The sequence below is a fragment of the Harpia harpyja genome, chromosome 4 (assembly GCF_026419915.1).
Source record: "Harpia harpyja isolate bHarHar1 chromosome 4, bHarHar1 primary haplotype, whole genome shotgun sequence".
Taxonomy (NCBI): domain Eukaryota; kingdom Metazoa; phylum Chordata; class Aves; order Accipitriformes; family Accipitridae; genus Harpia; species Harpia harpyja.
In genome coordinates, this window is record NC_068943.1 from 30,473,527 (window position 1) to 30,497,854 (window position 24,328).

At 41.8% G+C, this 24,328-nt stretch overlaps 1 protein-coding gene across 5 annotated transcripts in view; it reads right to left on the reverse strand.

The window, feature by feature from the left end:
- The window catches only part of ENOX1 (ecto-NOX disulfide-thiol exchanger 1), a 370,436-nt gene extending 349,406 nt beyond the window's left edge, over positions 1-21,030 (reverse strand). For 2 of the 5 annotated variants that reach the window (XM_052786076.1, XM_052786074.1), the window contains exon 1: positions 20,777-21,027. The gene's annotated coding sequence lies outside the window, so the exon portion shown is untranslated. Of the gene's footprint in view, positions 1-19,968; positions 20,010-20,776 lie in introns of those variants that run through there. The other 3 variants (XM_052786075.1, XM_052786071.1, XM_052786072.1) reach the window with 3 other exon arrangements.
- Between the last annotated feature and the right edge of the window lie 3,298 nt (positions 21,031-24,328).

Consider the following 24,328-nt stretch of genomic DNA (forward strand, 5'->3'; position numbering starts at 1 on the left):
AAGAAAAAAAAAAGTACTTCACTGCACACAAAGGAAAAAGTTGGACTGCAAAGTTCTTAGGAATGCTACTGAGCTTTCCTCAGCTTTCACCAAGTGAAAGGACCTCTTGTCCCTAACCAGGACTCGGGGGGACAGAGGGGCAGAAAGGGAGGTTTTGAGGCAGGAAATAAAGAGCTGAAGTTGGGAAAAAACATCATGAAGAAGGACTTTCCCTCTTCTTTCCTTCCTTCACTTATAAGATACTGAAAATTGCTTTTGTGCAAATGGTTATTTTCTACCGTGCACTCTTTCTGTTGTCACTTTTAAGTCCCCTAGACACAAATTTATGGAAAATGAATACTCAAGATATATTTGAACAAATCCTCTCCAAAACGATAAACGGCAATTATCAACGACCTTTCCAGAGAGAAGGATCATAACAGACATCCACTGGGATAATTCTCCCATTCATATCATTTAAGGGAATGACACATACAGCACATAGAAGTGAACTTTCACTATCCATCTCTTTTCTGTCACTGTAATGACAACCCAGAGGAGTGTGTTGATCCTGCGAATGTTCTTATCCTGATCTTGTTATTTCTGAAATGGAGCTCAAATGTAGAAAAAGGAAGAACATTTTCCAACACTAACTCCAATGCTACCACATTTGTAGCTTAAAAAAAGTTTCTGTGGCATAAACAGAAAGACAAAAACATCAAACAAGGTTTCATAAACTAAATAGCAAAGCTAAATGAAGAGACCTCCGCTATTCTCAGACAAGTTTCTTTGCAAGCAAAATGCTATATATTCTAGAACCTGGGAATGTATTCTCACTTACACCCAAAAATGGCAGAAGGAACTGTGTCACACAAAATTAAGTACTGCCCATCTTGATAACTACAAATCTGTACTGGTTACATATGTAGCATGAACATTTTAGAACCTTTTATTTGGGAATATTTGGTGTGACCCCCAGCCTGGCTGAGGGCTCCCCAAAGCCCAATCATTTCTGCAACCACACTGGACCTGTCCTCTGCCAGGAGCACAGGCTTGGCTTAAAGCAGCTTCACAGCTATTCTGAATTTGATCACTCCTTGCAAAGCAGAGAAGTTCTTGCTACATCTTTTCTCCTCATCCCAGGTCCTGACTTAGTTTTTCTTGTTCCAGAAGAGAACCAAAGCACATCTAAAGCTCCCTACAAGGGAAATTCTCAACTGGTCAGTTAATCTACTTCAGGTCCTCTTTACATTGCCCTTGGGTCAGGCTCTAGCTTAGGCAGGTTGAGTACATCATGTATTATTTTGTGTATGAATACTAATATTTGTTAGAGGCTCCAATATAAGATTACAGTTAGATTTTAAAAAAATTATGGAACTATTTCAGATACTGTAAAAGGCTTGATGGCATCCACTGGACAAAAACCAGATGCAGTTACAAAGTCATTGCTTTGCCAAAAAATTACAGATCAAACTGAAACTGATATTCTTGCCTGAAGAATGGAGGAAAGCATGCATGCGTGCACACACACACACAAACCCTGCCTTTTCTTTCCCTTCACCCTGAGCCCCCATTGCTGCTAAGTGCCTAACAAGCATTTATAGGGATAGTCTCTAACAAACTCTCAGAATTGGTAAGGCAGTACACATGTTTTTGCACAGAAAGGCCAGAGACCAAGAAATAAGCTTTTATAATTTCTCTTTTCAGTTATAAATGGAGGCAGATATGATGACAAATACATGTTTCGGAAAGCTGAATGTGTTGTTATAGCAGAATACTATGGGATACCAAACATTTCCCTTTCCACCTCAGATTACATAAAAACACCAATACTCAGGATTTCCCACATAAATAGCCTGTTTCATTTTTAAAAGTCCAATTTCTTTATTCTTTGTGTGGTTGTGTATTTTTTGATTTTAACTGTTTCCTCCCAGTGTTCTGTTTATGCTGGGACACATTCAGGGGGTTTTTTTGGCCTTGGGGGTATGATGCAAGATCATATCTCTGAACAATCCCTGGCAGGGGATTGAAGCAAAGAAGGGTAAAATTTGTTGCATGGGAAAGCGCAAAGGGGACTTTAAGATGGATTGCACATATGGCTGGCAGTCAAATGACATATGGCAAAAGCCATGCCATTGCATTGGTTAATTTTCATTTTTTAATCCTTGCTTATACACTTAAATAGCAACAACCACTCCCACCTCATACCATGAAATAAGGACATATTACAATAATTTCCACTTGAGAGAAGCAAGATACAAGTTCTCACTGAGCCAAGTCAAGCTTTTTCCCTGCCCCCCCATGGTAAATAATGGCAAGGCTTTCATTAGCTGGCAGTTCTCACCGAGTACAGGCAGAGATGGTGGATTCATAGCACACCTTGATATGGGCATCCCCATTTGGGGTGTACCTGCGTGACAGCTACAGACACTGCACACTTCAGAATCCTGTCTCCACAGACCAAACAAAAACTTCCATATGTGCTTTAAAATTTGAGTTGTCATTATTAGGAGCAAATGTGTTAGGTGCAGTAATGTTTTGAAAACTTTTTTTATACAGTCAAATGATGAGAGTTGAGGGGCTTATATCCATCTTACAGAGATTTTCCAAGTCATGTTCTATTACCTCCTGATACGCAAAAAAAAAAATCCCCAGCCACCTCCCCCAGAAAGATGCATTTATAAATTTCCAGAAACACATAGGTGATACATGTGAATTGATGCTAAGGTAGAAAGCAAGCTTCCAAGCCAAAACTACAAATAACGTCTACTACTGTGCAAACCAAAGCAACACAATGCTTGCATAAATCTTCCTACTACGTTCATCACTCTGCTTCAGTTACATGCATCCTGGTCTTAACATTATTGAGATTCAGAATTAATGACCCACTGAGATTTATAGGGCCAATTACACCTCTCAGCATTACCACTTTAGGGGCCTCTGCAGCCTTAAACAGACATTAGAAGGTCACTCAGAAAACTCTCATTAAGTTAACAGACTTCAGATGAGGCCTTTTGCCTAAGAACTCTAAAAAGGAGATGCTTTAAAAAAATCCCACCTTTATCAGTATTTCTGTAAAACTCACTGTGCAGTTTTTTTGAGGGAACTGCTTAGTAGCATTTGCTAGTTGAGTCCAGTTGGGTCCATTTGGGTTTTTTTCATCTCTTCCAAAAATGTGGAATAAATACAACTGGATCTAGCACTGGCCATTATGCAGCAAGAAATGACAGAATAGTCTATGTGTATTAATGCAAGCGTGACAGATATGACTATTGAGTGATGTCTAGAGGGATTGCTCAGTGTTCATGGAACTGTGAGGAATTCACTTGGCAATGTCCCTGGTAAGTGAGAAGTCCCTAAATTAATATTGCCCAGTTGCAGCAACTGAAATCATCTTTGCTCACAGACAGCATTGCGCACAGATTGCTCAACGTAGACAATTCCATATGTTCCTGTGTTTCCTTTCCCTCTTTTCACAGGCATGGCTTTCTTTGAGCAACTCAAAGTGCTGAGAGTGATCCAAGTCATCGAACAGTAACCACACATGTTGCACAACAAAAGAAAGTTTTGAAATGAAGGAAAAGAGTAGCATTTTTTTATAAGAAATAGACTGATAGACATACAGATATGATCAAAGAAATTCAGAACTCAAAACTGTTTTCTTCATTTAAGGATTTTTGATGAAGGGAAAAAATTGACTAAGTAGATAGCTAGTCAGACTTCTGCCTAGCATGAATTAAGCCGTTCAAGTACACATAATTTATAATAGAAACACCAACAAGCACCTTTAACTACAGCATCACTGCCAAATGCCACCACAATTAGGCTAGAAATACAGTGCTTTGAGTCATGAATAGGATGTGCTTGGCCTTATTTTCTATATAGGATCATACCATCCAAGCGCAGGCAGCAACATTTATTGAGAAATTCACTGAAAGATAACAAATGATTTAAAAGGGGTTCATGTAAGTTTAGTTAAGGAGCCAACTTCAGAGATTATTTTCAATTACTGAGATAAAATCATGGCTTCTCTCAGGAGGCAAAAAAGGAATTATTTTTTTTTTCTATACACCACATAAACGCTATGAAAGGTTTAAGAATAGTCCGATTTCACAAACAATATCAGCCTCCTACTAACATTCCCTAACTCTGGTTTTCGCTCCCTCAAGTAATTTTTCCAATTATTTTCAACATTTTCTTTGATTGATTAATAAAAAGCAGCTTTCCTGCTGCAGAGAACAGGTTACAGAATTCCCTTTTACTTTGAACAGGTTTACCCTGCTCTCGGGAATACTGACTGATGATTTTCTTTCACCAAATCTGCAGGGTTCTGGCCAAGCATCGACTTTTTCTGCACCAAACTCCTCATTGATTTCAGAGAGCATGAGGATGAGAGCAGAGCATGAGCACTAAGTTCCAGTCCTTCTAAACTTGCATGAGGATGTGCAGTTAATAAACCAGAAAGCCTCTGTTAACCTGCATTTAAAAAATAGCTTTACCAGCTTGTCTTGCAAGGCTGCAGATCTGGAAGAAAGCACCATCTTCAGCTCCTCTAAATTCACTATCAAACAGGTTAGCATCCTTATGTAATAAATAACACATGGCATTCTCATCTGATGCAGAAGGGATACATCTACACTGTCTACTTTAGACATGTAACTTTGCTATGACTTAATCTTGTAATTGTAGGGTTCTTGTACACTCAGCAGATACTCAGACACCTGAAGCAGGCAATTCAGAGCCCAAGGGGCTGCGCTACATATACTGTGTAAGCTCCTAATTCAGGCACTTACGTTACATGCCCAGAGCGAGTCTGTGGAGTCCCTCCACGCATTTCAGCACAGTGCCATGCTTCATGCACGCTGCACGTGTGAACCTGAGTGCCTTTGCTATTTCAACCTTGCCATCTCATTTCATCACCTGCATCTCCATGAGTAAGAAAAAGAAATCTACACATGCAATATACCTCTTTGGGCAACAGAAAACCTCAGGAGTTAAAGGGCAGGATGTACACAGAAATAAAAAAAGAAATTAGATTTATTGTCTTCGGCATAGAAACCTGGAGACACGTCATGAACATATATTAGCCCTCTCAAGATAACTACTCAAGGTACTGATGGAGTTGACAGTGCAATCTTGCACCCTCCCATCAGACCACTGTCAGACTCATGCACAGCAAACCTGCAGCTCCAGAGCAGTCTAGCCCTTCTAATGTATTCCATCCATCTTCCAAGGTATGTTTTATTAGTTTAAGAAAAAAAATATAATAATCTATATTCGAAATAGTAGAGTCACTAACAAGACACAGATCTTTCGGAGGTAAAACAGGAAAGCATGTATGGCAGAACATTTAAGGCCTTACTAGACTGGGAAAAAAGCCCACCTTTGTAGAGAAAGTACTGCCATCCATATGCCTTTAAAGACAAAAACAAAGGTTTTCTGTCATAAGCCATTAAAAAAAACTATTGGCTAATCACCCGCTGTCTTGCATGCACAGCATGCACATGTTTTTCCAGCAAGATTTGTTCACTTACATTGCTCAAATGAATATCTCTCTTAAAATAAAAAAAATTTAAAAATTAGCCCATTGAAAATAACTCCCTAATCTGCCATCCTTTCAATAGAACTGAAGTGCTCTTCACACACATAGTACACAAGCATCTTGAGTTAGCAGGGAACTATTTTTAAATACATGAAGGATAAGATATGAAATTAGTTTCATGGGGAATGAGAACCTTAGAGATTATTTACTTTCCCTTAATTACTTTGACTCACCACTCATTTAGCTTTCCAATAGTACTACCTATTTCACACTCAAATTTTGATACTAAAGACATGTGAGTGTATTTTTTGTACATTTAAGATTATGGACCTTAATGATACATAACCACATTTCTCAGATTGACTTACCCACAAAAAAGCTAAATAAAGATGCCATATAGTACAAATATTCCTTTCTTTGGAACAACTGCCTCAAAGTAAGGACCCCACATAAAAGCAAGCAACTTTCTTTGAGCAAAACCAGGAAAATTCTGACAACTGTACAAAACTATTACACTAGGTGCAGGTAGTCTCTTATACTACTGATCTTATACGATGTAAGGAGCAAAACAAAGACTATAATTTAAAAATTATTTTTGAGAGCAAGGAACTCAGGTGACAGGACAGCCTACCTGAGTCCTGAGCCTGACAGGGAAGCTCAAGTTTCTAAGCCTTCGAACAAGAAGTTTAGTGTGGACACACAGCAGTGCCGGGCTACATCCACTACCCATCTTTACTTGGCATGACACAGGTACATTTCTGGCACTTGCATAAGATACAAAAAAAGAAAATTTAGAGTAGATGAAATGGTATTCCAGAAAGGGAGAACTTGTGGCAAATTTCAAATACAAAATTAAAGAAAAATATCATAAAAAAGGTCTACAATCTTATCCCTGTAGAAATAAATTAATTAGGATCTTTATGACAGAGCCCTGTAATATAAAAAAAAGGGAAAAGTAAATAGAAAGGCTGAAGGGAGAAAAAAGGAAAGTAATAAAGAGGACAGTGCATTAAACAGAAAATAGCAAGTCTGAAATATAAAAGAAATGGAGGTCACAGTAAAAAGACACGGGACAGATGGAATCAAAGAGAAGGAGAAAGGAGAGTTATAAAAATTAAAGGAGAGAAGGCAAGACTAAAAGGGCTAGGGAGACAGCCATATAGAAGGGACTGCTTAAAATTAAAGAACCCCCCCCAAAAAACCCCAAATGAAACAAAAAACCCCTACAAACAAACAAAAAACCCCTACAAACAACTACGGCTCTACATTCCTTCCCAAGAATTACTCTAGAAACCAGAAGAAAGTAAGTGAAATTCATGTCATTGGCTAATGAAGCTTCATTTGATGCTGACAGCTCAGGGCTCAGTCCTGTCTCTGTCAAACAGTGGGACTTTTTGCCAGAACTTTGCAGCTCCCATGGGATTAAGACTGAGCTGAAGCAATGCCTGAATGATTTTCTGCACTTAAACACCTGAGACACTGCATACCTTAGCATCAGCTCTGGATTTTTTAGGATTACTAGTCTTTACTAGCTAAGAGAATTAAGAGGTACAAAAACTGTCACAGTACTACACGTAGCAGCACATACTACCACCACCACGTATATGAAATTACGAGTTCTCTCATTAAGCTGAGTTATCAAACCATTTATTATGTTATAAAGTACTAATAATTCTTCTATCAACTGTCAATGACTAATTTATCAGAAAAAAATTACAGGCTGTTAAAGCAATTAGCAAAGGAACCACCATGAAATAAAGTGGATTTTCTGAAGGCTTTCCAGAGAGAGATGGTAAGAAAGAAGCTTTGGGTTCCACTTTCCACCAGTGAATTGCACCATTCCAACAAAACAACCATTGCAATTGAGAGAAAGGAGGAGGAGAGACCCTGAAAAGAATTTCTGGAATCACTTATTAGAATATAATGAATATTAACAATAGACAGTACAAATTTGCTTGAGAATTGAGTATTGCTGGGTTTTGGATCCCTTATTCTAGGCTGTTAAGGTTGCTAGGGAATTTCACAGTTAATGGTGTATTTCCATATGAATGTTTGAAGAATGGGGAAGGGTTTGCAAAACTGAATCTTAAGCACGGAGTTTTCTTTGTGCTTCAGAGAGAAAAATCTGATGTTCTTGTGAAGCCAAAATACGACACTTTCAAATTTAACTATACATTATCAAAGATTTTTAGAAGAAAAATTTACACAGAAAATGTTTAAAGAGGCATTGTGAGGAAGAACTTGCTTCTCTACTATGGTCAGCAGCAATGCACTAGACTTGTCATTATACCCACTCTTAAGGGCAACAAGCAGTCTACAAACCATAGCAGCTTTGTTTTGCTTTAACAGATAAAAGCAACAAGTTCATTTTGTTTTAAACAGATTGTATGTCCATTTTTCATAGACCATTTAGAAAGCACATTGCTGTGGGCTTCCCAATGACAAATACACTGAGGCACCAGCAAATGACAACACACTTTGTACTCCTTGACATGGATGAAAGAATTCAATTCAACTTTTCTTTTTTCTATCTGGAAAGAGAAATGCCCAAGAAAAATATTTTTTAGCCCTATTTCCTGAGAACAAAGCTTAAATGATGCTCTGTCTGCATCTTCATCTGTTTCTCCTTCCTTCTCTTCACTAACTTTGGGTGATATTGGTCAAGAGCGACCAAAACTGACAGTGGGCTGAGTCCCTTCATTTTCATGAAAATAAGTGGCTGAATAAAGGAGAAAAATAATAAACATCCCATGGTTTGAATGGTAGGTACTCAAGCTTGCATCAGAAAATCCACAGAGCAATCACCACCAAAGTAGAACCTGCCGAAAACAAGGTGAGGTTGGCTCCACGCTCACACCACCACCATTTATCTGGTTATTCTCCCCATCCTTTAGTATCCAAAACATCCCACCTCAGGCAACTCTTATTTACTGCAAGTATACAGTAAATACAGACATGCTTTCACTGGCAACTGCTGTGACAGTTGATCTTCACACCACAGTATTATCTTAATAAACTGTCTCTCAGCCCCAGGGTCTTTGTTCTCATATAAGTGACCTACAGTTGGTCACCCTGGATCTTATACAAAGCATGACGAGCACAGAGGTTATATGAGTTAATTGCATAGCGACTGCAAAAATAGCGTGCTTTCTTTCTTTCAGCAATGTGGTCTTTCTCTACTGGAAACAATTGGAGTTACACTGTAATTCAAGTTAATGATAGAACTATATATCTGGATAAGTCTATCATTAGTTAATGTTACCACCACATGAGCTTGTCTGTATGGTATTTGACAACGAAATTCAAGTTAAACAGCCTCCTCCAGAATGAAGACAATATTGGATTAATTAGGTAACTTGCTACACATTTAGAAAATGAACATGAATATCCCTTTTATAACCATATTAAAGTCCTACAGAATAAGAACCAGATTGTAATCTGTTATTGTAGTGTGACTCATGAATATCTCTTGAATGACTCAAAATTTAAATCACTGGAGATCAGAACCTGGCCCCATACATCTTAAAAGAACATTTGACTCATTACTTATGTAAAAAGGACGCAATCTCCATCAACACATAATGCACAGGAACCAATTTGTTTCCTAGGAGAGTTCAAAATTCTCTGCCAAAAGAACTTGTATTCTGGTACTCCTAATATATTATGTTATTTTTATTAGTCTACATGCTATTTTTGCTACTAGCTATGGAGTGAACATCTGGAGAAAAGCAGAAACTGGGGTCCATTAGTCAGTCTTTTCCCCACACACTTCCCAGAACTTGGGCAACTTTCTTCCTCTGACCAAAGACAGCCACTGGAAATACTGTAAGAAGTCCATAAAGCTTTTACTAGCTAAAACACAAACCACAGACTACCGAATTCATTTTGTAACATGACGATTCCTTCAACATGGTCCAAAACTGAAAGCATGCAACTCTAAATAAAATACACAAAAATGTCGTAGCTGAGTCAGAAGTCTCTAAACAGTCTGGTCTACCATTCTTTTAGTCTATTTTTAGTTGTGCTTTAACAACTTGGGATATGTCTCCATAAGCTTTTTGAAGACAGATTAGTTTTCTCTCTACCTATGCTTTATGATGCTTTTGCACCAGCCAGGGCTGAACCTCAAGTTTTGTTAGCAAGGGATCATGCGTGAAAAAGTGAATTTATCAAAATGTTTCAAGCCTAACAGTGCAACATGGCAAAATGCTCCACACCAAGCTGGGCGGGGAAGAAAACATTTTCAAGCTTGAAACATTCATGTTCAACTGCCAGTGTCTGCTATAACTTGACTGCTACATATTCCACTGTTCTGACACAAACAGGGAGAACAGACTGATCATCTGGATTTCAGTTTAAGCTATGAAACCACGCTCCTTCTGACTATCCCACTTCCTTTTATCCCACTCACTGTAAGGCTTGGTGAGAATCACAGACAAATAGAGCTGGAAACAGCTATGCAACAGGATCAGCTGCATCCTTTAAAAACAACACAGTTGTATCTACCATGTTCTTGAAGACTTCAACTGGTAAAGGTCCCACAATGTTCACACAATCCATTCTAGAAGCTCTCTGCACCCTTACCACTAGAAAAATTTTCCTGAACTTGTTATTTCTTGCAACATATTCAGCCTATTACTTTTACTCTACTCACTGTAGGCATTGCAGATTTTTTTTTCCTCGTATGTCAGACTTCTTCCTGTTCTCCATCTTCATTCAAAGTATTAATCTTGTCATTCAGTTTCTACAGCTGCTGAGGCCTCCTTCAATACTTTTCTCAAATATTTTGTGTTATGTATTTGCAAGTTAGAGGAAGAAAGTTTCCACTTGAACCGAAGCATCAACAGGCTGTAGCTGTCAAAATCCTTCTGAAACCAGCATTAGTTGCCTTCCTAAGATTACCGATTCTCTGGGGAGTCTCTTGTTGTATAAAAATTTTTTACAAAAGTCACGTTCAATTTCCATTTAAATACAGTTGCATTATTGACGACTACAAAGTAGAGGCAAAAATAAAGATAAGATGTTCCTCAGAGGATGTCCAAGAGTAACTGAAGGAAGGGAGCATAAATACTCTTTTTTCCAGCCAACTCCTAATTACACAGATGGTTCTTTCTCACCGAGATGAACTCAGCATCAGGACAAACCTAATTCAGAAGTTCTCATTTCAATTTGTTTCTGCCACTACTACGCTTGCTCCTCAGGCACTTACAGAACACCTCCTTGTTGTACAGTCATCCCATGGCATCCCTTAGAGACATGGCTGAGAGCGTTACAAAGGTCTGCATTTTTCCTGGCATGGATGCTTATAGCCACTCTCTGAACACTTCTTATATTCACTGAACCACCCTGCATTAATAAAAGTGCTGTTTATTTTAGGTTTGGGTTTTTATTTCTGCATTTCCCTTTTCCTTCATCCATTTAACAGCGAACTAGTGAATTTAAATGTCTTTAAAAGGGCAGTACACACAGGCTTACATCTCACACTATATTGCTCATTTTGTGTTACATTGACGGCAATGTTAGCATGAAAGAAAGTTTCTCACCGAGTTGGAAGTCTTCATTTTCCTAGTGTTTAAGATAGGCGTGGCTATTGCTCTTTGTCCTCCCTAATAACAATTCCTCTAGAATGAAACGACATTGAAGAGCCACTGAAACAACTAGAACAGTGACTTCAGTGATCACCACAGCTATATTTCAATGATGACAGGGTTGTCAAAGCATTTCATCTTCAGGATTATCAAATTCAATCTTCAGCTTTCCATTCAATATTCAGTTTCATCTGGCAGCCCGTCTGATATTGAAGAACCAAAAGAAATGGATTTTCTGCATGATTTCAAGATGACCACTAGTCTTTTCTGTCTAGCTATGCATGCAACATTTATACTTTAGATACAGAAGAACTGTTTGATTACAGTGCGTTGACTGACTCGCTTCACACTATTCCCTTTATTCTTGGGCAAGATGAGCCTGAAAATTATTACTTTTATCTTTTTTTTTTGTAGTATATAGTACCAAACAGGATCAAATTTATTATTACGGAAAAGGTAAACCTAGGTGCGAGACTGGCAAGCTGGCCTTATACAAAGCTGCCCTGTCAGATGTGCTGTCTACTTCCAGATTTGAACAAATGAAGCCTGCTCTGACCGCGCAGTTCTCCATTCTCTTCCTTCTCAGCACTATCCATGGAAAGCGGATTACGTTAAGCAGCTGCTCCATTCTTTCATTATCAGCAAGCCTTCTCTTCCCTCTTCCCCAGAGACTTCATGCAGTTACATAATCTCCCTTAATATTTTCCAAGAAACTTAAAAAGAAATTCCAATTTTTCAGCCTTTCTCATTTACTTAAAAAATGTTAATAGTTTCCTTCCCAGGCTGAAATTACAGCCGCCTTCTATTTTGCAAAGAAAACAATATAAACTACACATTACGTATGTTCTGCAAAATGATACAGAAGTTAAACAAATGCATGTTGAAAAATAACACTGCAAAACACAACTAATGACATATGCACTGCACCTGGTTTCACATGTTTTTCTGTGATAGTATTAACCTTACAGAATTGGCAAGAAACTGGATAGCTAAGTAAATTGGCAACAGTACACCAAGGCTTTCACCTGGAGTGTATCAGCTCAAGTTTAGCCCAGCTCCCTCCAGGAACTGAAAACATGTGCTGTCTCACAGGTGGTCAATGAAATAAAATGGTAATGGCTATCTGGTTCATACAAAATGGGAGATTACATTGCAGAAAATGAGTCATCGGTGTAAACAGTATTTCCTCTTACTGTTAAGATATGAATAACCTTGAACCAAAAAACTGGCCAAGGGTGCCTTCATTTGCTAAAATGAAATTAACCTAAGAGATGCTCATTTTAGGCCAGCTAACGGAAAGGCAACATAAAGAAGATTCTAATCAAACATACTTTCCAGGACCTTTACATCTTCGGCTTTCACATGTAACAGTCTGCCACCAAGACCTCTGTTTGTGCTCTGCCTGAAGACGGTGGAAGCCAGATGTGCACGTGCAGAGGAGGCATGAGGATGCATGAACAGATTTACAGCTAGTAAATCCGCACGGAGTGCTTGTTCACATCCAGGTGCCCATCATCCTGATCTGCCAGCAGAGGACCATAAACACGCACTTTGTTGATGCATCTATCACACTACCCTGGGCTGTGATCTCAGCAGATTTCACTGCTAAGCAAGGGTCACACCTCCAAGGAAAACTCTCAATAAACTAAGTGGATCACTTATTCAGTAAATGCAACGCTTTCTTCTGAGTCAGTGTTGAAGTAATGCCAACATCCACCGTAAATCATCAGAAGAGATTAATCTATGGATCTTTGCCACCAAAATACAGGCCTCTACCACTGCAGAATGAGAGGGAACTGCTTCACTTGGTAGAAAATAGCAAGCTCTTATTCTATACGCAGAGGAGCCACTGAATTAGGATATAACACAATTTCACAGAATGTCAGACCAGCGAAATATTAGGAAGCAATCTGCTACTTTCAGATGAAACAAACTTATTTGTCATCACTGAAATACTTCTTATAAGGGCACAAGTACCAGCACCCGTTCTAAGAGCATGCTCGCATTCTGGTTATTGCATTCCACCTCTCTAAATTCACCCCACGCCCTTATCAGCAACTTCTATTTCATTTCTTCTTTGCTTCCTTGACAAAATGCTTCCTAACATGTATGGGTAAGTCTCAACAGAGTTGTAAAAAATACTGTTAGACCCTCACTGTATTCTACCCCAGGCTGAGCTGTTGTCCTGAAGCATTTTTACACTGTGTGTAGGGCACACGCCCCTTTAAAATCTACATAAAGCCAACCTGTCACACCAAAGTAGTTGTATGTTATCTACTCTGGCCATAGAGAAACTGTTCCTCATCATGTATTGATGAGATCTAGTATACCAAACCCCACATCCTAAATGCTAACACTATGTTAAAAGTACCTGTATAAAAATGCTTTAAAGCCTTATTTAACTCTAAAAATAAAGATCTATTAACAGAAACAAATTGTAATTAAGATTGTTGTTGACCTAGCTTTTCCCTGCAAAGGAGGCAGAATAATAATCTTACATTTGCACAGTATCTTTCAGTCTAAAGGATTCCATCCAACAAGTCTGATCTTAGACATGCTTACACAGAAGAGCCATATTAACATACACAAGTAATCCTAAGTAAACCAATCTACCCAGTTTCATTACCAGCAACTACCAAGCTTGATCCATGCAACTATATGGGTTCTTTTTATCTCCCTTATCCATCCATCAACAAATTATCCACCCATCAAAAAACCTGTCTCTCAAACATCAGCAATGCCTTGGCAACAAATTCTGTCTTAATCCTTATGTTCTGCCTAAAAAAAAACCTTCCTCCAGCTTCGTTCAACCTCTTCTCAGACCTCTATCACCAACACTATCAACCAACCCCCAGAGATGAACACCAGCAAGGGCTGAACCTGGCTTACCCGTCAAAGGACTTGTTTTAATCAGTCACCTGAGGTTTACTGGGAGTGTACTGGTTTTTAATAGACAGACCGACTTTTTCTGTCTTATTCTGCACACAGAAGACCTAAACCTGGCTTCCACAACTTCAAAGCACCCCTTTCTTGCGCCATCAAGCACTTAAACCAAAGGTCAGTCTCACCAACCAGCTCTACCCCAGATCAGCTTTCCCTTGTATGTGGTACTCCCGCAAGATCACTGTTTTAATCATTATCACGCAAGGAATCTTCAGTTACTCTGAATCACTTGGTTTTACCTTATGGTTACCAAAATAGGCCTTGTTTAAACAGTTGGCTGTCAGGTATCCACGAAGCATTGCAGAGGGAAATCCACCTCCTCCTCTGCAATTGGCATGGCTGTTGGAAAACATTCCCTGATGATATCAGTCTGCACAAAGATTTTTTTTCGGAATACTTGCTTCGAGTAAAATGAATTGCAAGAAACCAGTGTAATAACATCATTCCAGGCAAGAGCTCCTCAAGAAAACTGCCATTACACCTTGAACCTGCATATTCCCTGGTTAAGTCTTCTCCCAGTCCACATGAATGAGGGAGACATTTAAAGTAATGCACCCTGGAAAAGATCATCCATACGTCTCTCCTCCTCTCTCAGCTTCTTCCAGAAAACAGGCCACTGATGGCAGTAGCCATCAGGACCTGCACTGCACGCAGACTAGCCAGGACACAGGAGACAACTCTTATGAGATCAGGGCACCATGATGGGGGGACAGGAAGGAAGCAGTAGTACCTGCTATCCATCATTGCTACCAGATGGCAATAAGCTTCCTTAGATGATCAAACAAAATGCTGCAGAAACAAGAAGCTGTCACCTCTGTGCCCTCTACATCCCCCCAGGATGCTCATTGTTTTCAAAAGGGAAAGCAAACAAATGAACAAACCAGAGCTGTTTACTAGAAAATCTACTGTAGCCAATCCTTGCACATCCACCATCCCAGCCCTGACTCAACCCGAGCCCATATGATGGCCCTGTTCCGAGTTATGCATTTATAGAAGTGTAAAACCCAACTGTCTTGGCACTGGAAACTGCTTGGCCAAAGTACGAACATTCCAGTTTGAGAAAAATCAAGTCAAGGATGGTTGGCCCAGTATCTGACCTAGTTTCTCTGGTAACCTTCAGCTGAAACTGGAACGAAACAGAGACATGAAAAAGGGCTGTTAGATCTTGTGCTGCATCTCCTTGAGAAAGCAGAATTGCCTCCTCCAGTACATTTGCTAGTGACCTGCCTACACTTATTTTAAACGTCTGAAGAGGCACAGGGAGCTCCCACTACACCTGGACTACTATAGGCTCCAATACATTTTTCTGTCATTAAGTTTTTGCCCAGAATTCACCTTAAACTTTTATTTCCTTGATTTCTCCATTTAATCCTAGATATTCTCTCACATAATGCACCAAAAAAAAATCAGATTCCTTTGACTACAATACTTTTCAAGTATCTACGTGTAGTTAACATACCTCCCCTATTCAGTGCCAGTCTAGATATATGTCTATTTTTGACAAGCTAGTTCCGCCAGACCCACAAGTATTTTGTTATTGTTCTTTGAGCTTCACTCCAATTGTCAATACCTTCCTGTTGATACGACATCCAGAGTTTTCAGATGTGTTCACAGCAGAATCTTATAAAACGGGAATCCCACCTCTTTGTTCGCAGACATGGTACTTTTTTCTCATCAGCTCAAGCACAAACCATGCTGTTCTGTAATCAAGTCACGCTGCAGATTCATGTATTACTTCCTGCTGGGTCTTAATTCTAGATCCCTTCCAGCATCGCTATTACCCGTCAGTAAGTTTCAGATTTGATACCCCTTGCCCTGTGAACTTGCCTTTTCCCCAAATTTGTTCCCTTCACTCTGCTATCCTGTAGGAATTCTCCTGAAGTTCTGTTTACTCCAAAGCAAAGATGTTAGTTTCAAAGGTTATAGGTTTTGCTCAAGGACCTTATTCAACAAAGCATTTAATTGCATGCCTAACTTTAACCACATGCTTAAATCCAGTAGATCACAGCAAGCAGAGATGAGCTTAAGCATACATTAAAAAAAAAAAAAACTTAGGCATGCAAGTCAGTGCTTTGCTGATCTAAATCCTCGGTTTCTGTAATCACTTGGATGGTTTATTTTCCATTTGGCAAGAACTGACAGCTCAATGCTTGTATGTTACAGGATTTAAAAATGAAGCTTCAAGACAGTCCAAAACTGACATCATGCTTTTGTTTCTTTCTTAAAATAAGAAAAGCAAATAAATACTTAAGTAAATATGCAACAATACAGTAATCATTAAGCCTATAGGATTTAAACAAGCAGTAAGTAACTCTATATTCTCATTACTGCAGTACCCTTTAAAAAAAAAAAAAAAAAAAAAGCCCTGTGAAAAATTTGAAAGAGCACGTGTATCTCAGTAAGATATGCAACACGTTCCCCGGTAGCTCATTAGCCAACCGTCATTGCATAGTTAAATGGAGAGAAGAAAGCTGTCCATTTCTTAATTCCTATCTACCAAATGCCTGTAAATGCAATGGACTTAACTCACTGTTCCACGAAAGCTAGGTTTTTAGGGGGGAGAAGGGGGAAAAAGGTACTAGTCTTCGATTTTAGTCATGGGTTGACTATTTCCATCAGTCGCCAACCCACATGACAGCAGATGTAAGATTTTACATTCATCACCAGCAACAAATGCAGTTGGCATAACAGGAATTTCGTGGAGAGTATTTAAAATCACTTCCAAATGTCTTCCATTGTTTACACGCAGAATACTTCATGACCTTTCTCTCCCCCTTGTTTTTTGTTTGTACTTTTTGTTTTCTTTGCCTTCCCTCATTCTGCTGCCTGGTAAACACAGGCAGAGGCTAAGTGGGGACTGCAATTATGTAGCCATACCAAGCTTAATCTGCGGACTACCTAATTGTAAGATTCAAGGTTTGGGAGGAGTGCCATCTGAGAAAGAAACAGAGAAGAAAAATTGGAAAATGACTGCTTCCTCGCAATCCATAAAGCCTTCCAAAATTCAATTAACATGTTCTAAACTAAACCATCCACACATGCTATGGCACTAAAATGCATGATTTCAAATATAGACAAGAAAGTAGCTGCTCATTGATATTTATCAGAATTACAGTATTCTCTGACCATTCCGCTTCCACCTTTTTTACTGAAGTGGCATCTGTTGTAACACTTTCGTACTTCGGTACTTGAGATGAACCGGAAAAATACCCATAGGCAATATGAATAAATTGTACATGACTGCATATTGGATCTGTTAAATAACGCTGTGAACCCCAAAGTCACTCAGAGAACGCCGTTCCCATGCTTAGCACAAATGCTGTTGTTTAATAATGCATACATGATTAAGTTTGCGGTCTTCCCCACAGACAAGTTTTTTTGTGATTTTATAGTTTTCCAGATGGAAATAATACCTTCACTTTCACAGATTCACTGGCGCAACCCATAGAAAAACTACCACTGTTTTTGTTTACAGTGTGACCACTGTAAATACGGCTGGATAGCGAAGACTTGTAGGCAAAACTCTGTGAACAACTTTTTGCCACTTTCTGCTACGAAAGAAGGAAAGGTGGCAAAGAAACAAAAGCACAGAAACTCCTCTGCTGCATTGTACATGCAACTACTCAGCTGTGCCTACTCCCCTCCCCTTCCTACTGCAGTTCAGCATCTCCAGCAGCCTTCTAAGTACTAACACCTGCTGGAAGGCTGAAACCCCATAGGCAGTAAGCACCGATACCGGGTTAGAGCCACAGCTTGCACTAATGGATTTTTTCAGATAGATGGCAGTGCACAAAGTGCATCTGAGATTGGTCCAGGTCGAGATGCCATTTCAATGCTCAGACACTTTAACTAAGGGAATTACTGCATTATCAAAAGCACTTTTAGAAAGATCATGGCTTAGGACCCGATCCTGCTCTGCTGTGATAGCTCTAGCTCTTTTGAAGGGGTGAACTGGGCACCAAGAACATAAACATGGCAAAGCAGCACTTAGGATTTTACTTCCCATTCCTGTGAGCAGCAAAGAATTTTTCTTTCAATACATTCTAACAAATGTAGTTTTAAAGCACAAAGCTAAAGGGTGACTAACAAGACAAAGTCCAAAAAAGATACTGCATACTGGATACAGGAGACAATAAATCTTATTTTCAAGGGTCTGTAATAGCATAGATTTAGAAATAGTCCAGCAATAAGAACAGGGTATTTCAAATCACTCTTATTGGCAAAAATTCTACAGTTACTACTTAATTTTGTGCCCTCTTCATTCTAACAGACATGGTTATTAAGCTGAGAGAGCAGAGTGAAATTTTAACCATTTAGCTGCATTTACCCCAGCAAATCCCTTTCTCACAAAAGGAAAATATTAACAAAGCAGCTGAGACAAATAGGAGCAAATCCCACTGCACAATTAGTAGTTCTGTACCTACTGCTTGGGGGTTTCGACATATAGCTATCATGATGTGGAAGCATCCACCATCGTTTTGTTTTCTGTTCGCAGTAGGGGGTTGCTAGGAAACAAAATACTATTGTCTGATTTCATGATCTATTGCCTGGTTTGCCTGGCAGTAGTCTTCTAAATCTATTACTGGATTATTTTATATTTTACAGAGAGATTAAGACTAACATTAAAACACATGTACACAGAGAGGAACAGTAAAAAATGCCTCAAAATTCAGGGGAAAGGATGTATATATATTCCAGGTCGAGGAAGACAAACTATCCTGAGGAAAAACGAACTTAAGCAGTCTGGGGATATTTATATACGCACGCACTCACACGTGTATCAGCGTTCCTCGACTGTATCTATAGTTTTGCCGACTTGTCAGAGACTCTCTTCCTTCTGAGGATACAAAACGTTCTCTTACTACTGGAGAGCTACTGTACACTGCAAGTTCTGTAAATACCACATGCTGCAGAACGCCTGGTGCCGGCGAGCACACACACCAGAGTCATTTTTGTTCTTGGAATTCAGCTCAGGGTTGTTTCAGTGCCTTAATTTCTTTATGTAATCATTTTTTTGCACATTTGGACAGATAGAAGAGTCAGAGACAATTCCCTACTCTCCTCCTCCCCCACCCCCCTTCGGTTGTAACATAAATAAATAAATAGATAGATAGATAGATAGATAGATAAAAGCATCAGGAAAAGAGATCTAACACTGAAAGCCACAATAGCACATTTCACATATTTTTACAGTGGCAAGCCTTTGTAAAGTGAGAGATTAAAAGAATATTAAAACCAGACAAATGTGGGTGCCTATCAAGGCATCCCCACAACACGATAGGAGACCTCAGCAGCAAAAAACAATCACACCTAAAAACTGAGACAGATGAAGAGAGTGCAGCAGAAAGCCATAGAGAAAAAGGTTTTAAGTAAAACCTGCAGAGTAGTTACTACTGTTTTATGTATATCTACAATTTCACACCACACACAACATGCACTATTTCAAAGTCCTTTCAACTTATTTATTAACGTCTATGAATTTTATCACTCCATTTTAAATTTAAGAAAAAAATGAATGAGGCACATTGCAAAAGACATCAAAGCTTTTGACACAGTACAGCAGAACTTCCAGTGATAAAAAAAAAAAGTAATAACATACAACATAGAAAATACACAAGTCACGGGAAGGATCTGAGAGCTTCTTGTCTCTCCTGCTCAGAGATGGATTCAATCAGCCTCTAACCTTCCTTTCAGAAACAAGGAGCCCTCACCAAAAACACATTTCGAATTAAAGAACAAAAGAGTAAACCGCAAGCGAGCTTTCTTCCACCCCAGACAACAGCAAGCTACTTCTAGAGATTAGATCAAAGCAACGAGAGATGGACACGACCCACAACCAATCCCACTCCTCGCCAGGGTAGGATACGGCTATTCCCCAGCTGGTAACCCACTACAATAACATTGCTAGCTACAAACCGGTGCCCAGCAGGTTCCCCTGTCCCTCACCAGTGGCACACCGAGATCCTGTCACCTACAGCTTCGCTGAAACCTGTTTTAAAGCGTTCACTCGAGGGAGGGGGGAGAAAGAGGAGGAGAGGGATGGGACAGTCACCTCCCGAGCTGCCACCAAAAACTGTTCTGCAAAGTGCAGGGGGGCTGCCGGGGTCCTCGCAGCCGCAGCCACCTAACTCTCGGGGAGAGAGGAGGGTTTGCAAGCGGGAGGGAGCCCGGGGTCCGAACCCCGGCTGCCCTGGGCGCGCTGCCCGCCCGCCCACGCGTGTGCCCGGGGGAGGTTGCCCGGCGCGGTGGGGCTCTCCCCGGCGGGGGCGGGAGCCCCGTCCTCCCCGCCGCTGCAGCAGCAACTGCAATTAAGAAGGGGAAAAAAAAAAAAAAAAAAAAAAGGAAGAAAATCCAAATAAATAAATAAAAAGCCCGCTAGCGGGAATGGGGAAAATAAAAACCCACCCTGAACAGGCGGACCCTAAACAACAACAAAATCCGGGAGCCCAGGAGAGCAAACTTTCTGACTTACCGGGGAGAGCCACTGCCCGGGGGTGGGGGGGCGGCGGGCAGAAGCGGGGACGGCGCACGGCCCCGCCGCGCCGGGGGAGCGGAGCCGGAGCCGGGGGCTGCGGCGGGGGCCGGGGCAGCGCGTCTCTCCCTGCTCCCGCCGCCCTTCCTTCCTTCCCTGCCTCCCTCCCGTCCCTCCGCAGCGCTTCCCCGGCCTCCCATCCGCCGGGAGCCGCCCGGCTCGGAGCTGCCTCAGCGGGACCGCCGTACCTACCGGCTGCCGGTGCGGGGCCGCTGAGCAGCGGGAACCTCCCGCCGCCGCCGCCGCCCCCCTTCGGCGGCTGCCGGGTCCGGCGGCGCTGCAGCAGGCGGAGGACGCCCCGCGGCGGCGGGGAGAGCGGGGCCGGCGGTGCGGGGTGCCGGAGAGGCGGCGGCCGCCGATGAACGGGCGGCGCGGTGCCTCGGTCTCCGTGTCTCTGTGTGTGTGTGTGTGTGTGTGCGCGCGGCGGGGAGGGATGCTGCAAGGGACCAAGGGAAAATTCTCCCCTCCTAGCAAAGCCGCCGACAAATGGCAAGGCAGGTGTGCTAAGGGGAGGGGGAAGGCTCCCGGAGGATGAGGAGGGGGAAGGAAGGAAGGAAGGAAGGAAGGAAGGAAGGAAGGAAGGAAGGAGGGAGGGAGGGAGGGAGGGAGGGAAGGGGCATGAGGGATGAGGGGCGGGGAGGAGAGGAAGGCGGGGAGCGGCACAGCCCGGCGGTGGGAGCGGCGTCCCGGGGGGAGCGGCCCCCGGGTGAAGCGGGGTGAAGCCCCGCCGGCTTGCCGGGGGTGGGAGCGCGTCCCGCTCCGTTTGAGGGGTGGGGAACCGGCGGTGGGCAGCGGGCCCTGCAGAGCCGCGGCAGGCGGGGGGGGACGGGACGCCCTACAAGCCGGGAGTGCTGCAGGCTCCGCCGGCGGAGCATCCCGCTGCAAGTTTTCCCCGCGGCCTCCCCTCAAACGCAGCCGGCCGCTGTTCGCAGCACCCCGGAGCGGCTTTTGGAGCTACACCCCGTCCGACGGGACTGGTGCTTCCCCTGGAAATCCTCCCGTCAGAAGTAGTTGCGTGTCTTTTAGCTGCAGAGGCTCCCACCTCCCAGTTAGCCGTGGCTTAAAACCAGCACCGCTCCGGGGGAACCCTTGCTACAGGGTCTGACTTTTTTGCTTATTCATCTCCCAGGCGGGAGACAACCCTCAAGCGTGGCGAGAGCACCTCGGCTCACCCTTCGTCCACGAAGCCGTGGGGCAGGTGGCCACGCACACCTCTTCCCAGGACAAGGCACCGGGCCCGGGGGGGGCTGGCGGCAGCAAGTGCTTCCCCAAAGCCGAGCGCCGCTCCTAGAGATGCCACCGCACCCCTCGTCCGAGCAGAGGGCCAACGAAGACTTTTGTGGCTGCACCCCGGCTCCCGCAGAAGGTGCTTGCTAATCTGAACTCTTCCTGCTATTTGAGTGGGAAAAGCCTCTTCTTCTCCTGGCCTGAATTACCATGCGGGGCTGCTGTAAGCAGTCCCTTCCCTCTGTAGAGATGGTTGTGATTTAGTGCTGGAGAAAGCCTTTGTGTGCCCATTTGTAATACGTTTCAGCACACTTCTAGGTGACGATTAGTTGGTAAGTGAAAAGTGGCTGTGGCTGAAAGGTGGAAACTAACATCAGATATTAAATATTGCACGCGGCAGCTATGATTTCTAGTGGTGGGAAGAAAATCTGATAGAAAAATCTCCTGGTCCTCTTTTTCCACGGTACTTCTTTCCCTGAAGCTGTACTGAATTACATCCACAGGTACTGGGCTAATTATATATGCTCACCAGCCCATTGGTTTGGGTTTACCAGCAAGCACACTTATGCAACAGAAGCAATTTCCACACCACTGGGCTCATCTGATTTAAACAATACTGGCTTGTGTTGCCTCTGTGTGTAGCTTTTTTTCCCTTGGCTGGCAGGGTTAGTGTCACAGCTTCAGTTTGAGAAGTGACAACAAATAGTACTGACACAAATTATACCAAGCAACACAAGGACACACGTGGAGGACGAAACACAGAAATTAATGCACTGGTTTAGGTAAGCATTAACTGCCTCTGCTGAGGAGCAGGAGCTGCTCTTGGCCCAGCCGTGCAGATGTGGATTACTTCTTTCCTGACTGGTTCTTGCTTTGCTTTTTAGTGGCAATACAGATAGCTGAATAAAGGAAAAGTTGCTGGAGGCACTTCTGTTAAAGGTAGCCCTGATGAAAGTAAGACATAATTATAACTTGGGCATCCTCTTCTATATTATTTACAGTAAACCACATCTTTTCAGCCTTTTAAAGCACAGGCCCTAAGCCTGTTCATTCTTAGCAAGCGCATCTTAAAAAGCACGCAGAAAACTTGCAGGGAAGTTCACGCACAACTCATACTTCACCTGTAGTGTAAATTAGCTTGCCAAATCACTAGTTAAAAAAAAACGCTAGTTAAAAAAAATCACACAAATTCCAGTGTCTGAATATATTTCTTAAGTTTGTTGCCTTTATCTGTGTTAAATTTGCTTCTTCACCTCTTTCTCCTAAGACTGAACGCAATCGTACTTAGAAATGCACACACACAATACCACAACACAGACAGTTTAAACACACTCCTCTTGACTGTTGCATAAGCCTTGGTTGATAAAAAACAGAGGTAAAAGGAAATCTCTCTGCCAGTGTTGGTCTTGTTTAACATAACTGACTGAAGAGTGAAAACACTTGATAAGGTTATTTCATTGTGGCAATTTAGGGTTGTTCCCTCCTTCCCTCCCACAGAACGGCCTGGATAAGTGTGTGCACATAAAGAGGCATGCACAAATCTGCAGAAGGTGTTACCTTCTTTGCATGATTTTCACTAACGCTTTCAGCATTTATTTGCTATTTTGTGGGTCAGTACAGCTCCCGGTTCCAGCCAAGACCTCACTTTGTTATGTTCTGAATAGCTCTTGGGAAGTTGCTGGCTTGACCCTGAAGACTTTACAGTCTAATTTTTTAATAACTGAAGGATTTTTTTTTTTTATTTAAAAAAGGACTCATTTTAGCTGTTGCATAAGCATGCATTATATCCCAAGACTTCAATTGGAGCTGCACAGACATACCTAACAGCACAATTAGGCCCTTTGGACCTTTTAAAGCTTCAAAAATAGTCATGTGTAATTCCTTCTTCTGTGGATCCTGCAAGCTTTAAGAGAATTTTTGAAAGCTGTAAATTCCTATTTATCCACTAAGAGGCTCACAGGCAATCTTCCCCTAATGGAAATAGAACTGTAAAGCCGAAACATTAATATACACAATATGATACATTACACAGGGATAGACTCGTCGGAGCCAACAAGAGGGCACGGCGGCCGTGCCGCTAGAGCCAGAGCCAAGCAGGTTCGCTCCGCTTACTCAGCTTCCTGTGCACGGGTTTCACTATCTGATTTATATTAGCACTGTATGGTTCTCTCTTTAAAAAAAAAAAACCAAAACAATCTGACCTTTGAATCCCTCATCTGCATTGGCTGGCAGCCGGTATTGGCGAATCGGAGGGCACAGTTTGGTCTAAATACGAGACAGCTATTCTTCAATAACCGCGCTGTTAATATGCAAATCTCAGTCCTCCATCGACTGTAATCTCCTGCCTCTGATTGGCTTTGGTGATGAAAAAAATTCAGGTTATTCGTTAGCAGGCAAAATACGGTTTTCAGGTCCCCCCTTAAGATGAAGCGTTATAAAGCCTCAAGAACGTACATGCTAGAGACAAACAACAACAAAGCAAGACAAAAAGAAGCCAAGAAAATGGGATTAAAAACA